At 35.3% G+C, this 16410-nt stretch overlaps 1 protein-coding gene across 3 annotated transcripts in view; it reads left to right on the forward strand.

The window, feature by feature from the left end:
• The window catches only part of LOC150095210 (stromal membrane-associated protein 1), a 166750-nt gene extending 164683 nt beyond the window's left edge, over nt 1-2067 (forward strand). For all 3 annotated transcript variants that reach the window (XM_090410137.1, XM_090410136.1, XM_090410138.1), the window contains one exon: nt 672-2067. The gene's annotated coding sequence lies outside the window, so the exon portion shown is untranslated. The remainder of the gene's footprint in view (nt 1-671) is intronic.
• The last annotated feature ends 14343 nt before the right edge of the window (nt 2068-16410 follow it).

Here is a 16410-nt window from a genome sequence, read left to right on the forward strand (position 1 = left end):
GTTTAACCTTTTAAGAAACACATCAATAGCTCCCTTCTTTCACCCTAATTTCATGATTGCTGTGTTATTGGTTTTGCAATCTTTTATGTATAGAGATGGATAAAATTAATTATACCAAGAGTGTTGATTGAATTGTCTTACTATGAAATTGTTTAAATTTAGTTTAAAATTAAACCATAAGGTTTATGTTCAGACCAAAAAAAAAAAATTTGATGATAATAAAAATAAGAGATTATCAATTTCACAAAGAATAACAAAGACTGAAAGTTCCTGTTTTATTATTGCTGTTGTTGAATTTTTATATATTTATCTAAAAACCGTTATTTTCTTGTTTGTAATGCAACACCGCTTGATAGTATTTTATATAATCATTTTGTAGCAATAGTTGTATTTTGCAATAGTCGATTTGCTGTGCGAGCTAGGGCTAGTATCAGTACTGGCTAGTATATTCAAAGCTGGAGCTGCATTCAGTGCAGACCATACTAAACCGCCCCTAATGCGGGTGCGTAATTTCTGTGCAGTTTGAGCTGGTAGCATTGCAACCTTACCACTGCAAATTCTTATGAGCTGCCACTGAACTGCACCTAACCAGCATAATGTAATATTCTGAAAAATCAGTTTTGCTGTTTATATTAAAATTGATCTTGTTGTTTTATGATTTTCTTGTTTAGATTTCCAGCTGGTCTGGTCCTGCCCATCACTGCCTGCAACACTTAGAAGACAAGGTTCCCAGGTCTGACAATTGTGTACAGTGTATCAGTATTGATCGATCTGAAATGAAAACACAAAGGGGGATATATATATATATATATATATATATATATATATATAGGCCAATGCTGTATATATTTCATTCGTTAATTAAAAAAATCAGATTCTTCCGACTTAGTCGCATACATACACAGGCAAATATTTTATGGAAACACAAAACTAGCACATCATTTCCTGCCAATTTCAGTATCAAAAATTGTAGAATTTTCCAAATTTCCTATGGAAGTTGTGCAAAGTAGTAAATATTTTTTATGCAAAAAATATTGCTTTTGTACTTAATATGCTCTGTATGTAATTTGATTTTTTGTGTGTGTGCATCTGTAACCTAATATATTTCATTGTGGATGTATGTAATGAAAATTTAAAAAAAAGTGAACTTCAAAATTAACTTCTGAAATTTGGCTCGGATGGGAGGAATTAGAATTTAAATCGGTAGCTGTATGCTTTATGGCCTCCTCCCCCCCCAAAGAGAGATTTTTTCATTAAAATATTTATTTTGTAATTAAGTATTTTGTGTACTGTTATGAGATGATTGTAAACTTAACTCTTTGAACTCAGTAAGACTGATTCCAGAGGGGAACACACACAAACACATATAAGCAATAATTTGAACTCACTCTGTGGTTTGTTTGTTGATGCTATAGTTTTGTATTTGTTATAATTTTGTACTGAAATGCAGTTATTCTATTAATTGAGCCACTTCAACTACTGACAATAGGATTTTCATCCAGTAGCAACAGCCTTCATTCTTAATATATTTATATTATGTTAATTTGTATAATCAAACTGTTTATAATAGAAAGGACAAGATTGTCTTTATTTTATATTTACTACATATGCTTCAAATGTTTGTTAGAGTGTGGCTGTTGTGGGCTGGACCAAGTTTTTGCTACTGACTTCTGTATAGCTAAATCATTCTGAAACATTTCCACCTATAAAGAATTGACATTGTATTTAATGTTCTCTTTGTACTCATTATGAAAAGTTACAAAGTTAGACATCAAGAAGTTGTATAAATCCATATTTTATCCTTTTATCCTATTCAAGAAGTGATTTTGGGACTGCAGAAAACATTCCTAGTTTGGCTGTCTGTATTTGTGAATGTTTCATGCACAAAACTATAACATATCTGAAATATCTGCAATAGTAGAAAAGCTCATTTATGTATCTCTTCAACACAGATAAACACATCTCATCAGCAGTGTATAATTGGTTATAACTAGGATTATCTAAATATCACAAGGTGTGTATAAACTATTCTGTAAAAAATAAAAGAAAATATGTTGGCCAGGAAAATGTTTTTATTGTAAAATAAACTGGGATAGATATTAAATTCCATCTGCCTAAAGGAATATATATTAAAAACTTGGAATGACTAACAAAAATGTGAATGTGCAAAAAAAAAGTAAGATTTCAATTTTATTGTAAAATCAAAAAAAAAAAAATTTTTTTTTGTCTTCAAACTAGAAGGCATTTTGGCCAGCTGGTTGCATAAGGGTAAGGAGAAACTAGGGCAATGCTTAACAGAAATGTAGCATGTTCATATTATTTTACATAATTGTGAAATAACACTAGCTAATAATCACTGAAACTTTGAGTTCCTTGCATTTAACATTTACACTCTGCGTTGTATGTCATACATTAACAGAACTATACATGCCGTGCATCTGCCAGGAGCTTGCTTGACTTCACATTTTTTACATCTAGAGAGCTCATTTTATGCAAATTCTTCAACATTCATGACATTACTTTGGGAGCTTTTCACAGATTGTTGGCATAAAAGTTAATTTTTTGTCAGTGGCATAAAACTCAAAAACAGTAATATATTCAGAATTTTTTGTTTTTACCTTGGGTACTATACGTTAAAAATACCAAGCAATTTTATAGACTTGGTTTTAATCCTTGCTTGGTAGTATCTTTAAAGTAATATATTCAGTTTCATTTAACTGAACTGATTGGAATCGGTTTGGTTTAATCACCTAAATGTTTTATGGCATTTATGTATACAAAAACAAGTTTTTTTGTTTTTTTTAATTACTTTTTGAAATCAGATTTGTGTCATGTTTTTTTACATTCAAAAATTCAGAATTCCCCAATATGATACGCATTTTTTGCATCAGGATAGCCTCTGATAGATTAACAGAATCACATGAATCTGATTGTTTTGTTTTAACCAGTGATTTCCTAAAATGAAATTAAAGGTTCAGCTAGGATTTTCTGGAAACAAACTCCCAAACTGAGTGTCATATGATTTAATAATATCATGATTTATGCCCACTCAAATTTTATTATCCACCAACAAACATTTGTTGATGATTCTTGTTATGTACCAAGCTACAAATATATGTATAGAGGGACACTGTTTATTGTTGGCTCCTCCCCATTTCCATTATGAACATCAACTATTACGTGTGAACATGGTTCATATTCACATGTCCCATATACATAAATCTAAATTATTGAGTTTTACTGTATGTGGAATCAGTCTGGTTCTTTCTTATAACTTTTCTGCCTTAATTAAGTTTGCCTTATGTTATTCTTGTCTAAAGATTTTAGCTCTCTTTAATTCACTCTAGCAGTTTAACATACCATCCAAAAAAAAAAAAAAAAAAAAAATTATCTTACTTAATGGTAATTGAGAGCCTGTACAGCTCAGTGGAAGTGGTGTTTGCACTCCTGAGCATGAAACTGCCCGAAGATCAAGTTCAAATCTAGTCTACAACTAGAGAAACTTTTACCAAGCCTTTTTCCAACCAGTTCCCAAGTTAGTCTATTTCTGGCACGGGCAATCCGGTTTTCATGCTGTAAACTTGAGAAAATTGACCATAGAATCTACACAATTTTGGACATTTAAAAATATTGTGTTAGGGACCTCAAGGTGGTGGCACTTGTTGAGCCATGTTTTCACTGTGTGCTGCTTAATTAGTGATAGCCTTGGGCCAGTTATCTTTTATTGACTACCAGTGAAGATTGAACTGCTCACTCAGTCTCCAAAAAGTTAGATAAGGCTAAAATAGCCTCACTTACTCCCTATACAGCAGGCCTGCGCAACTTAATTGTCTTTGAGGGCCAAACCCAACTTGGACCACCTGACCAAGGGCCAGATCACTTCAGACCTAGAATCGTAGACAAGTCCACTGCCACTAAACTTAAGTAAATTTATTACTAGGTCTACAGTAAATACTAATTAAAATGCATATTTAATTTTTTCAGTTACAATTAAAATTACAATCAAAATTATTTACAAACAGATATAGCTGCAAAATTTCTCAATAAAAATCACTTAAACATAAACGAAGTTTACTAATAATTTCACTGAGAATATTGCACTTATTCTGAATAAAATATCAGTAACACGTTGCATTTCTTTGTTGCCACTATTTTATTAAAGTTTGGTGTCATATTTGAAGTGGCCATTATTAATATAGCCTCTAAATTGATATCACTTAAAAATGAACGCTGTTTGATTTTGTAAGTTCATGAGCGAAAATGTTTGTTCACAAATATATGTGCTCCCAAACATACAAAATACCTGGTAGACAGTATCTAACAAAGTTTTAAATTTATCCTGATCCAGAATAGAATAAAACTCTTGTAAAGTACTCTCCCTATGCGTGACCCGATTGTTTTCACAACACTGGAGATTCCATCTAGAGTTCAACAGGTAGAGTTCCTGCTTCAACAGAAAAATGGATCCTCGATCACTTATGCGGACTTCGTCTTCATTACTAAATGGCATTCTTTTCTGAAACTTCTCACTTAGAAGTGATATGTGCTTCTTATAATTTCCACCCACCATTGAATGATATTCTATCGACAAGTTAAGAAATGTGACATATCCCCCTTAGCAAGTTGACCTTTCAAACAAACTTCATTTCATTTTGAATGCCTTTTATAAGAGACATTATGCAAAGTTTGTGTAGTTCGTAGACATCAAGTCGTTATCACGCAGATGTAACTTTCAATTTCCACGCAGTGACACTAGTGCTAACAAAACCTCGAAGCGATTGTAATAATTTGTTATTAAATATACGACTGGGAATAATTCCAAATGCAGTTTATTGTCGAATTGAAAGAAACATGATTGTGACATTAATCGCATGAATGTAAACATGCAGAGTCTTAATAAAAATTTAATTCAAGCTAGGGAAAAATCGTATAATTACATATTACCCCATATGATTAAATAATTAAGTCAGGCAGACGTGCCAAAATAAATAGCATGCGGCCTGCAGGCCTGCTATACACGAATAAAAAGCATTAGCTGATTTTATATATATATGTTAAAGATACCAAGCTATTTTAAACCAGGTTATATATATATATATATATATATATATACACACACATACATACTAGGGGGCCATGGCACCTAAGGTCCCCCCCCCCCCAAGTTCCGGACTGGTAGGCCGGTTCTTCTTGAATTCTGCTGACTCGAATTTCGAAGACTTGACACTCAGGGTAGCTCCTGAGTGTAGTCTTCAAAGGGTTTCTAGTGCCTAACACCCCCCTCCCCCGAGTTCCGGATTTTGCCCTTTCTCCTTGAATTCTGATGACTCGAATTTTGAAAATTCGAAAGGGTTCATCCCCCTATTTCAAATGACATCGTTTGGCGAGAAGCAAATAGTTGAAATTGGATTCATACCTACTTTTAAGTTGCAAGGTCAATTATACTATTTGGCTGAATATTGTTGCCATTCGAACCAAATGATCCTAAATTTTTACAGATTTATATTTTGTTTCAAACCTACATCATGAACAAGTAACTTTCTGCTGTAGATAGATCACAGGGTTGAACTCAGACATATTTGATTTACAAGGAATGCTACATCACCATGACGTGTGTGTGTGTATATATATATACACACACACACACAAACTTTTAAGTCAGCTATAGAGAATGCTAACAATCCGCAAGAACTAAGACTGGTCATACATGCAAACCGAGTACCGACAGTTATGCAGGCAGAGTCAATATCCCACGGCTAATATGAAGTAACGATTGTCATTAATGGACAAAAATTTAACTGCAGAGACAATTTTACATGGTCGCGACAATAGACTGAAACGGATATGGGAGACGCATAAAGCATATGATGCACTTTAATATCCAATTTTATTTTTTATTGCTTTGATTTTCTACAAATGAATCCAGAAAGTGGAGAACCTGCAAGTAGAATCAGCAATGAATTTACGCATATTGCATGATAGTACGGAAGGAAAATTTAAATCCATCACATAGATATGGTTAACTCATCAATCAATACTGGATTGACATGTTAAAATTGAGTCCGAGAGTCTCTCATACATATGTTTAAACCAAAGCAAACTTCGAATAGAAAGATAAATCAGTTAATTCAATAAGTGAAAAAAGTGTTAAAGATTTCGGTCCTCCAATATCGAACAATCCTTTGCCTCTAGACAGTTTAATCCAGGAAATCTCACAATTTCAATGACCTTTGCGATTCATTAAGTCAGCACGAACAATCACTAACTTCAGATCAAGTTGAAGTTTTTCACAATGTTTTAAGAAGCAGTGAAAATCAATCAGGGAAATTGTTTTTTTGGATAATCCAGGTAGTACTGGGAAAACATATTGATCAAATTTATTAGCTAAGTTGAGAAGCCAAGGTAAAATCGCTCTGTCTGTGGCATCCTCAGGTATAACTGCTATTTTATCGCACGGTGATCGAACTGCTGATTCTACTTACAAATGACTAGGCTGACCATATTTCCTTGAGACAAAAACGGGACAGGAGTTATGTAATATTCTGCATTCATGAAAATCTAAGACTATATATAAAATTTTATTACATAAAAATATTGAGCTTACCATTATTCTTCAGTGACAGAACCCATACAAAAATTTAAGTAGACGTAGAGGGGGACTGTATTTCAGGTAAGGAAGTCTATAATTTTGTCTTGAACACCAGAATTTTGCAAAAAGTACCGCACAACGACGAAAAAGTTTGATGTCTTTTTTTTATTTGATGTATCGAAACTGACTAGTGCTTTTTGTTTTATCAAATCCTCTATAACTTTGCCCAATATGTATGGTGATAAAACGTTGCTAATTGTTGCTTCTGATTTGGCACGTGCAGAAGAAATTTTGGTTCATATTTTATTTAACAATGTCGACAAGCAGTCATTTGCTCGAAAACTTGGGCCTTAACGCACAGTATGATAAGCAACAAGAGCTTCGCTTTCTGCAATTTTATCCCTATCGCCACGTCTCATCATAAACGAGCTGATGTTTTTAACTGAAGCCAGAGTCTTTTCAGCATCCTTATGTTTCTGGCTGTGTGGATGTTGGTTGTTGCTTTTTACCTCCATGAGCAAAGGGGAAAATTGACATTACAATGTTGGCATACCACTTTTGTTCCATCGCTACACAGCCTGTCCAGTTTAATAAATTTCAATTCTTTCTGGAGATCGTCATTAAAACAGTTTCACCTCTGACGTTGCGAGGATAGGCTTAAAGCTTTAAAAAAAATACGAAATTTAAACCATTGGCATTAAATAACAAAACCACCGGTTAGCATAAATGCAAAACAAAAACTAACTCTACAGCAGAACAGACGCAGCAAGTCTGTTCTGCTGTAGCACAAGTGTTCCCAACGTATATTTCTTATTTTCTCTGAAAATAAGAATATTAATCACTGCAAATGAAAATAAATCAGTGCAGATATCGATATTTAGTACGGAACAATGCGATTCCAAGGTTATACAATTACCCATGATATTGATATACGATTATAGGTTATGAATAATAATTAATGATTGACCAATATTAAGTTTTATTAAAAACGGGACAAAACTGACATTTTTATTAAAACGACGGGACGGCGTGGAAATATGAAAAAAAAAAAAAAAACGGTATAATAACCCTTTCAAACCGGTACGTATGTCCAGCCTACTAATGACACTTATGTGCAATATATCAAAATAAAGTAATTTGTCTAAATTATTACTGAAGATCTTTGATTGGGATGAATGTATAATGCTCCATAAAACATCGGTTGAAGCAGTCGACAGAACACTGAGGAATATAAGAGACAATCGAAGAATGGGTGAAGGGAACCAGGACGGACAAGTGAATGCCTTAAGAAATCGCTTCTATGGCATAATATAGAGAAGTTTTTTCTCAAAACCAATATGCATGTTCACCTACATTCAAACTCTAATGCACATTCCTTCTCAAAATCGTTAATAATTGGCAATGGGGAAGTACAACAAAGAGAGGGAAAAATTTATTTTAACACACCGAGATATTAGGAAAATTGTCAGTATTGCAGACAAATTGTTGTGCAGTGTCTACCCATCTATTGAGAACATAATAGAAAATTAATTACCTTCTTGATTCAGGGAGATAGAGTGTGTGTCAATAATGAACTAGTTGGTTCTCTATAGGATTAATAGATCTGTTAGTGTTTACAAATTAGTAGATACTCCTGTGGATGTAGATGATGCAGTTCATTTTCCACGGAAGTTATAAATTCGCTTAATCCACCTGGATTGTTGCCTGGTCATGAAATTAAATTGAAAATAGGTGTTCCTATTATAGTGCTCCAAAATCTCCACCTTTCCCCAAATCTTTGTAATGGAACCAGGCTTAAAGTAAAATCATTAGAGTAGAAGCTGTAATATTTACAGGTTCTATTATCGGTGAAATTGTCTTCATTACTGGGATACCCCCTCATTCCTTCGGATTATCCATTTACATGCAAACTGTTACAATTGCTTTGCAATGACGATTAATAAAGCCCAATGACAAATTTTAGATATCTAGGTTTAGATTTAAGGTAAATGTTTTGACACGAGCAATTATATGTAGCATGTCCTCGAGTTAGCAGTCTTGAGAATTTAATTTTGTCCAGGATGATGAATGTTGCAACATGTCTACTGTTCTACACCGTGAAGTAAGCACCATCATCAAATACCCTGAAGTGAACTTCTGGTAGTATAAGTTAACCTCTGCGAAGCGGAAGGGCTCAGCTATTATATTATATGAATATTTAATAAAAAGAATCAAAAACTTTCTGCCCTTTCTAGATAAGCAACACATCTTTTCAAATAGTTATCTTTTTTTATGGAGGTTTTTTCACTTGGATGCTACCAATGATATATTTGGTTTAATCCTTTAACCAGTGTAAGCAAACAAAGTTTGTGCCTGAAGTATCTTCAGGACTGGGGCAACTCGTGGTAAAGGTGGTATAAGTTCTCATCACTTGTCTTAGTACCTCCCATAATGCAAAGCACATCTCCTTGCAAACATGTATAATGCTATGCATTAAGGGAGGGGCCACTATCCAGACCGGTTTTGCCCTTTATTGAGGTCTCATCAGTGGGAGTCAGACCTAGAGGTGGTGATAATAAGGTGGAGTTAATGGAAAAGTCATATTTCCATTTACAAGTTGCCAAAAGGTGTCACACCTTATTATTAAACTTCTCTGGATTAGAGATAAGTTGATGGAAGGTTTTTAATACTTCAGGTGCAAACTTTGTTTGCTTACACTTGGATAAAGGATTAAACCAAATATATAATGGGTAGCATTGCCAAGTGAAAAAACATCCATCTACTTATCTCTAATACTTCTCGCATTGGTATATAAACTGAGGAGCGTATTTTTAAGCTTTACCTTTGATTTTCCATTTTCCCCCGCCTACCTGTCAATGTAATTTCTAACAGCCATTCTCATTCCCTCCTAATAACCCTCGTCTAATATCCCCAAATTTCATTAAAAACTAACTTCTGTAAATATTTATTCCCCTACTTATTTAAATGTAGACGACCATCAGCATATAATTCCTTCCTCTCATCAAACTCATCCCATACATCCACATACTCAAGCCTTCTCTTCCCACACATTCTAGCTGCCATCTTCTTCTCAATTCACTCTCAAATCTAGGCAGCATACTGACTATCCTAGCACTCTTACTCTTAAATCAAATAGTCTCCAACATCTCCCTCAAATCCCTTGCCACACGATTTACGCTGCTTCTCAAATCATTCTACCCAGCCACCACATCATTTCATCCATATTATAACCTCTCTTTATAGCTCTAGTCGCAAACTCTCAAGTACCTCCCGACCAACATTCTTTAGAGACATTTCCGCGTTTTACTCCACGAATCATCGAATCTCCTAGAATTATTTTCTTAAATTTTCTCTCCATCTTTTTCCTCCCCTGTCTATCAAATTCATCCTTTCCATTCCATTTCCCAAGGATCTCTTATCCAAATCCCGAATCTCACTCTGTGCTATGATATGATAGAGTGGTTAATTTAATTTAAGCCTGTCTGCATTGTGTGCTATGGCTGTATTCTCTGGTCAGCTTGTCTATTTTGCAAGATAAAAACTAGTTACTGGGGGTGAGGATGCTTCCAACTTGGTGTGAGCCCAGATGACTTACTTTCATTTCTTCATCTGCTGTGAGTTAAGTCAGACGAATCATGTTTTGAAGAGGAAAATGCCTCCTGAAAGCAAGTTATTCTAGAAGGGGGAGGGGATATTATCGAAATCAGATCATGCTTTGACAACATGTACAGTATATATATGTATTGGATTGGCTTACTATCTCCTCACATCGTCTTCCCATCAAGAAGAATGGGCCCAATTGGGCCATTTGCTAGAAATCTAATCATTGATTCCTCACGCACTGATAAAATAAACAAATTATATTATATTTCATGGGAGGGGCGGGGTTTCTTTTTTTACGACTGCGAATTCCTTTCCTCGCTATAGTTGTCGACAGAGCTACTTGACAGTGCTAAAATAACCTGGAGTCAGAAAACTGAGAACTGGTCAAAAATTCTTTACCAAAGGAGACGGGAAAATTCAGTCGAAGGAAAGTAATGCTTTCGTGATCATCACTCTACCGGTAAGCATTCAAAATAATCAATATTTGATTATAAGTGTTTCAGACAGACAGCATCCATAAACTGAAGCCATTCGTTCACTATTAATTTTTGTTAATCGGATTTATCAATGCTTTTTGGATGTAATTGGTAGGAGTGCTGCACAATATTTGAACCAACAACTGCTATCCTTTATTTTTGGAGCAGTTACTCCTGTAGATCATAATCTGAACGTGAACCAATTTACTCTTAAAATTCGCAGTCGAAATCACGGAATTCACTTGCTTCCATCTCTGTCCGTTCATTTTACGCGACGTACGACCATTCACTAATGACGGCTATACAATAAAGACAGTCGCTGAATACCATCTTACTTCGGACATCCCTGTACTAGGGTGCTATTGCTGCCTTCAAGACATTATTTAAGAAATACTTTTTCTTATATTATTGATTTTATTTTACTGAAAGTGAGAAAATTCTCAGAAACTTCTAGAAGGAATATAATATCTCGCGCTTTACAAAGAATATAGATGCAGCTAACTGCAGGTTGTATTAATGATATTTGGAAGAAGCTGTTGAAAATAAATAGTCATACATACACGATTTGACAATGCCATACAAGAGTTGAGAAAACAGTGCTGCCAATTAAACATTTGGAAATTGAGAAAGAAGTATAGCAGTTGGGGAAATCTGTGAAAGAAAAACTCGCAAATGAAAACCTTATAGCGCTAGAAGCATAGAATGTTGAAGAAGAAACAGACAATGAAGACGAAGCCGCTCCGCCCAAAATAGTTTGTAATGAAAAAACTGCCAAACTATTTTCCTCGGTTAATAACGCAATTCGGTTGTTTAAAGAAATGTACCCTAACTTGGAGAGATTTAACAAAATATGCAGAGGATGTAAGCTGCAATTAATTTTACAGATCAATTAATACAGAAGTGAAAAGGTAAACTGTGCACACTAAGTAAGTTGGACGTAACGTAACATTTTTTTAAGATAAGGACTCTTGGTGTCACCTAACCCACAAACACGAAACTAGACTTTCAACAAGTTTTGCAAGAGGTAAGTGATTCTCAGAACGCTTTTTTGCAATTTCTGAATTTGAAGAATTTATTGTTAATGAAGGAGTTAAGCAGCAGCATTGGAGAATTACTCGTGGTCCGTGTTTATCTACTCCATTATATTTTTCTATAATCACACTGTACACGCATATTTCATTATTATTACAGTACAGTACAGTAACAGGTATTGTATGTTATAATTTTCCTTTGACTGGGCTATATAATTTGAGTCTCAGAACACAGAAGATTCTACAGGAGTGTCAAGGATGCATGGTAATCCTGATGAAAGGTATCACAATGATTGATATATCCAATTATCGACCTATCAGTATATCTGGAGTGGTGGTCAAGATTTTGGAAAAGTTGGTCAGGGCTCACATTCATTAATGGGTTGACAGAGAATCTCTACTTTGCAATGGACAGTATGGGTTTATTAAGAAATGGAGCAACTTGCTCAGATCTACAATAACGTTACCATTGAGTTAGACAACGGGAATGACCACACCATAATACTTTTGGATTTTCCTAAGGCTTTAGACAGAATACAGCATGGAACATTGTCGTATAAATTGGAGAACGATATTGGATTATATAATATTGGTATGGATAATGACTAACTGACAGATATCAAAAAGTGCTAAATGAGGGATGCCGGTCTGCAAGATTTAAGGTAACCAGTGCTGTGTCACAAGAATCACTCCTTGGTTTAATCTATACATTATTAACATTGGTAAGAATTTTTCAGGCAACATTAGCGCCTCCGTAGCGCAATTGGAAGAACGACGGTACATTGCGCCCTTTGATTGGAATAGGCCTAAGTTCGATTCTCGTCGCGACTGGAGGAATCTTTATCTGGTCGATTTCAATCGAAGGTGAGTTAGCTGATCTCATATGGAGGTAGCAGGGTTTTTTCTCACGGAAACTCGGGTTTTTCATCCCGCATACATACAAATCGGCCCTTCAGAACACACGCAATTTACAGACAAAAATTACTAGTTGTGGTGGTGTTGGAAGTGGGCGGTAGATGGCGTTGATGGAGATGATTCGTAGTAGAGGTTAGGTGTAGAGACAGTTGTAGGTGTCCTCCCACGATGAGTCTTCGGACTCCTTGGAGGTATCTGGAATAATAATAATAATAATAATTATTTGATGATAATGCAAAGATAGGCAGAGTAATCAAGAATGTGGCTGATACTTGATTTGAATAGGCAGGAATGGTGGGAACGTGAAAATGGCTATCTGCTCAGTGTTTCTAAATTCAGTCATTCATTTTGGTGTGATTAGATATCAAATGTCATATTTTATTGATGGGGTTATGTTAGAAGAAACTGATCAGGATAGGGATCTTGGAGTTTTAGAAGGCAGATAGTTGAAGTTCAATTAAATAGTAAAGATTGCATATACAACTCTGAGGATAATTGCAGTGATGAAAGGAACCTTGCCATGTAAAGATAAGGAAGTAATTTTTTCTCTTTACAATTCTTCGATAAGTGCATTTGAATTATTGCCTGCGGGTCTGATCTCCTGGTGATTCTGATATAGTGAAGAGTGTTAAAATGATATTAAGATTGTGGAACACTAATTATGAATATATTTATTGAGAATTTGTAGACTGCAGATACTAGAGAGCAAACAGGAAAAAGGGGGTTAATATGATTGAGACTTACAAACCTCTGAAAGGGTTATACAGGATACGAATAATAAATTTTTTTATTTTATGGAGGGTGGGGAAAGGATGAGAGGGCATACTCAGAAGTTGAGAATGAATGTCATCAAGAATGGTGGCCTGGATGGCCGAGCAGTCAGCGTATCCGCTCTCCAGCCAAAAAGCTTCAGGTTCGAATCCCTCTGTGGGCATGAATGTTTGCGATTGGCTGTGAAAATATTAGTAGTGATGATGGGCGGTAGATGGCGTTGGTGTAGATGATGATGGTAGTTGCGGTTTATTGTAGTTGGTGGATTGAGTGGTGGAGACAGAGAGTTGTAGAGTAGGTGCCCTCTCTCTCTCGATGAGTCTTCGGTCTCTCTGAAGGTGTTACATAATAATAATAAAAATAATAATAATAATAATAAAAGGGGTGAGAGCTAGATTTTTCTCTCGTAGAATGGTGTGTGATTGAAATGGATTGCTATTGTATGTTATGTGAGCAAGTAGTGTGAATGAATTCAAGAACAGCATGACACATGGAGTGTGTAATATGTGACATCCATTGATAAGTCCCTGAAGGTCTCTCTTAATAATAATAATAATTTTTACACACTATTTCACAAGGACTGTGTAATCTTGTGGAGGATATCTTCCACATTTGCATCAATTGTGATAGGCTGTCTGAAGAAAGCCGTTCTCAGTTCTCACTTCGTAAGTTAGTTCATAGCAAGCATGAGCAGCTGTTTTTTTCTCTCCTGGAATCTTGGGTGGTTCGTTCCATAAACTAAAGAAAATTGACTGTAGAACCCACACTATTTCAGTGTATTAGTTAGGAGCCACAAAATGGCGCCCTTTTCTTCCTCAGTTGAAGCCGTTTATACTTAGTCATAGTTTTGAGCCAGATATCTCTGACTGGCGTGGGGACTGAACTGCCATCTCAGTATGCAAAAGTCTAAAACGACCTTGCCTATCCCTATAGAGAATTAATGGCGTTAGTGGATTTATTTCACCATAATCGAAGCATAAAATCAATTTAATTATAACAAAACACAGCTATATATTTTAGTATTTAGTCATATTAAGCTCTAACATATTCTTATTGTTCCTAGAGTGACTTCGGATCTGCGACCTTTTCAACGTAACGAGAGGTTTTCTGAACGGAACCCAGTCGTAAGCTGATGATTGTTTACCAATAAAAATGCTAAAATTGTATTTTTTTTTTCTTTTTTGTGCGTAGAATGAACGGACAGAGATAGAGGCAAGTGAATTCCGTGACATCGACTGCGAATTTTAAGAGTAAATTGATTCACGTCCAGATTGTGATCTACTGGAGTAACTGCTCCAGAAATAAAGGATAGCAGTTGTTGGCTCAAATATTGTGCAGCACTCCTACCAAATACATCCAAAAAGCATTGATAAATCCGATTGACAAAAATTAATAGTGAACGAATGGCTTGAGTTTATAGATGCTGTCCGTCTGAAACACTTATAATCAAATATTGTTGCAGATTATTTTGAATGCTTACCGGTAGAGTGATGATCACGAAAGCATTACTTTCCTTCGACTGAATTTTCCCGTCTCCTTTGGTAAAGAATTTTTGACCAGTCCTCAGTTTTCTGACTCCAGGTTATTTTAGCACTGTCAAGTAGCTCTGTCGACAACTATAGCGAGGAAAGGAATTCGCAGTCGTAAAAAAAGAAACCCCGCCCCTCCCATGAAATACAATATAATTTGTTTATTTTATCAGTGCGTGAGGAATCAATGATTAGATTTCTAGCAAATGCACCCATTCTTCTTGATGGGAAAACGATATGAGGAAATAGTAACCCAATCCAATGAATATATTGTACATGTTGTCAAAGCATGATCTGATTTCGATAACAGTCCCCTCCCCCTTCTATAATAACTTGCTTTTAGGAGGCATTTTCCTCTTCAAAACATAATTCGTCTGCATTAACTCACAGCAGATGAAGAAATGAAAGTAAGTCATCTGGGCTCACACCAAGTTGGAAGCATCCTCACCCCCAGTAACTAGTTTTTATCTTGCAAAATAGACAAGCTGACCAGAGAATACAACCATAGCACACAATGCAGAGAGGCTTAAATTAAATTAACCACTCTATCATAGCACAGAGTGAGATTCGGGATTTGGATAAGAGATCCTTGGGAAATGGAATGGAAAGGATGAATTTGATAGAGATGGATAGACGGGGGGGGGGAAGGTGGAGGGAAAATTTAAGAAAATAATGCTAGGAGATTCGATGATTCGTGGAGTAAAACGAGGAGATGTCTCTAAAGAATGTTGGTCTGGAGGTACTTGAGAGTTTGCGACTAGAGCTATAAAGAGAGGTGAGAATATGGATGAAATGATTGTGGTGGCTGGTTAGAATGATTTGAGAAGCAGCGTAAATCGTGTGGCAAGGGATTTGAGGGAGATGTTGGAGACTATTAGATTTAAGAGTAAGAGTGCTAGGACAGTCAGTATGCTGCCTAGATTTGAAAGTGAATTGAGAAGAAGGGCATTAATGATGAATGAAATGGCAGCTAGAATGTGTGAGAAGAGAAGGCTTGAGTATGTGGATGTATGGCATGAGTTTGATGAGAGGAAAGAATTATATGCTGATGGTCGTCTACATTTAAATAAGTATGGGATTAAACGTTTACAGAAGTTAGTTTTTAATGAAAATGTGAGGGTATTAGACGAGGGAAAATGGAAAATCAAGGGTAAAGCTTAAAAACACGCTTCTCAGTTTATATACCAATGTGAGAGGTATAAGGAATAAGTCCGAAGAGTTTATAGCGTGTTATTACAATCTAGCCTCAGCTAATAGGAATGGTGAGATTCAAATAATTTAACAACCGCTTCTCTGCCGTAATGAGCGTTTTAAGTATAAAAAAACGAATACCGAAAGATAGTTTATTATTTATTTCATACAGTTAATACTTAAATAAGAACAATTAAAGAGGTACACAAAACTAGATTATGTTATAAGAAAAAGTTGTAAAATATTAATGAAAAAATATTAAATAATACCTGACAAAAAACAATAAAAATGTTATTTAAGATATT

This window comes from Typopeltis vanoorti, chromosome 20, assembly GCF_054136105.1.
Source record: "Typopeltis vanoorti isolate ZY-2024b chromosome 20, IOZ_Tvanoo_1.0, whole genome shotgun sequence".
Lineage (NCBI taxonomy): Eukaryota > Metazoa > Arthropoda > Arachnida > Uropygi > Thelyphonidae > Typopeltis > Typopeltis vanoorti.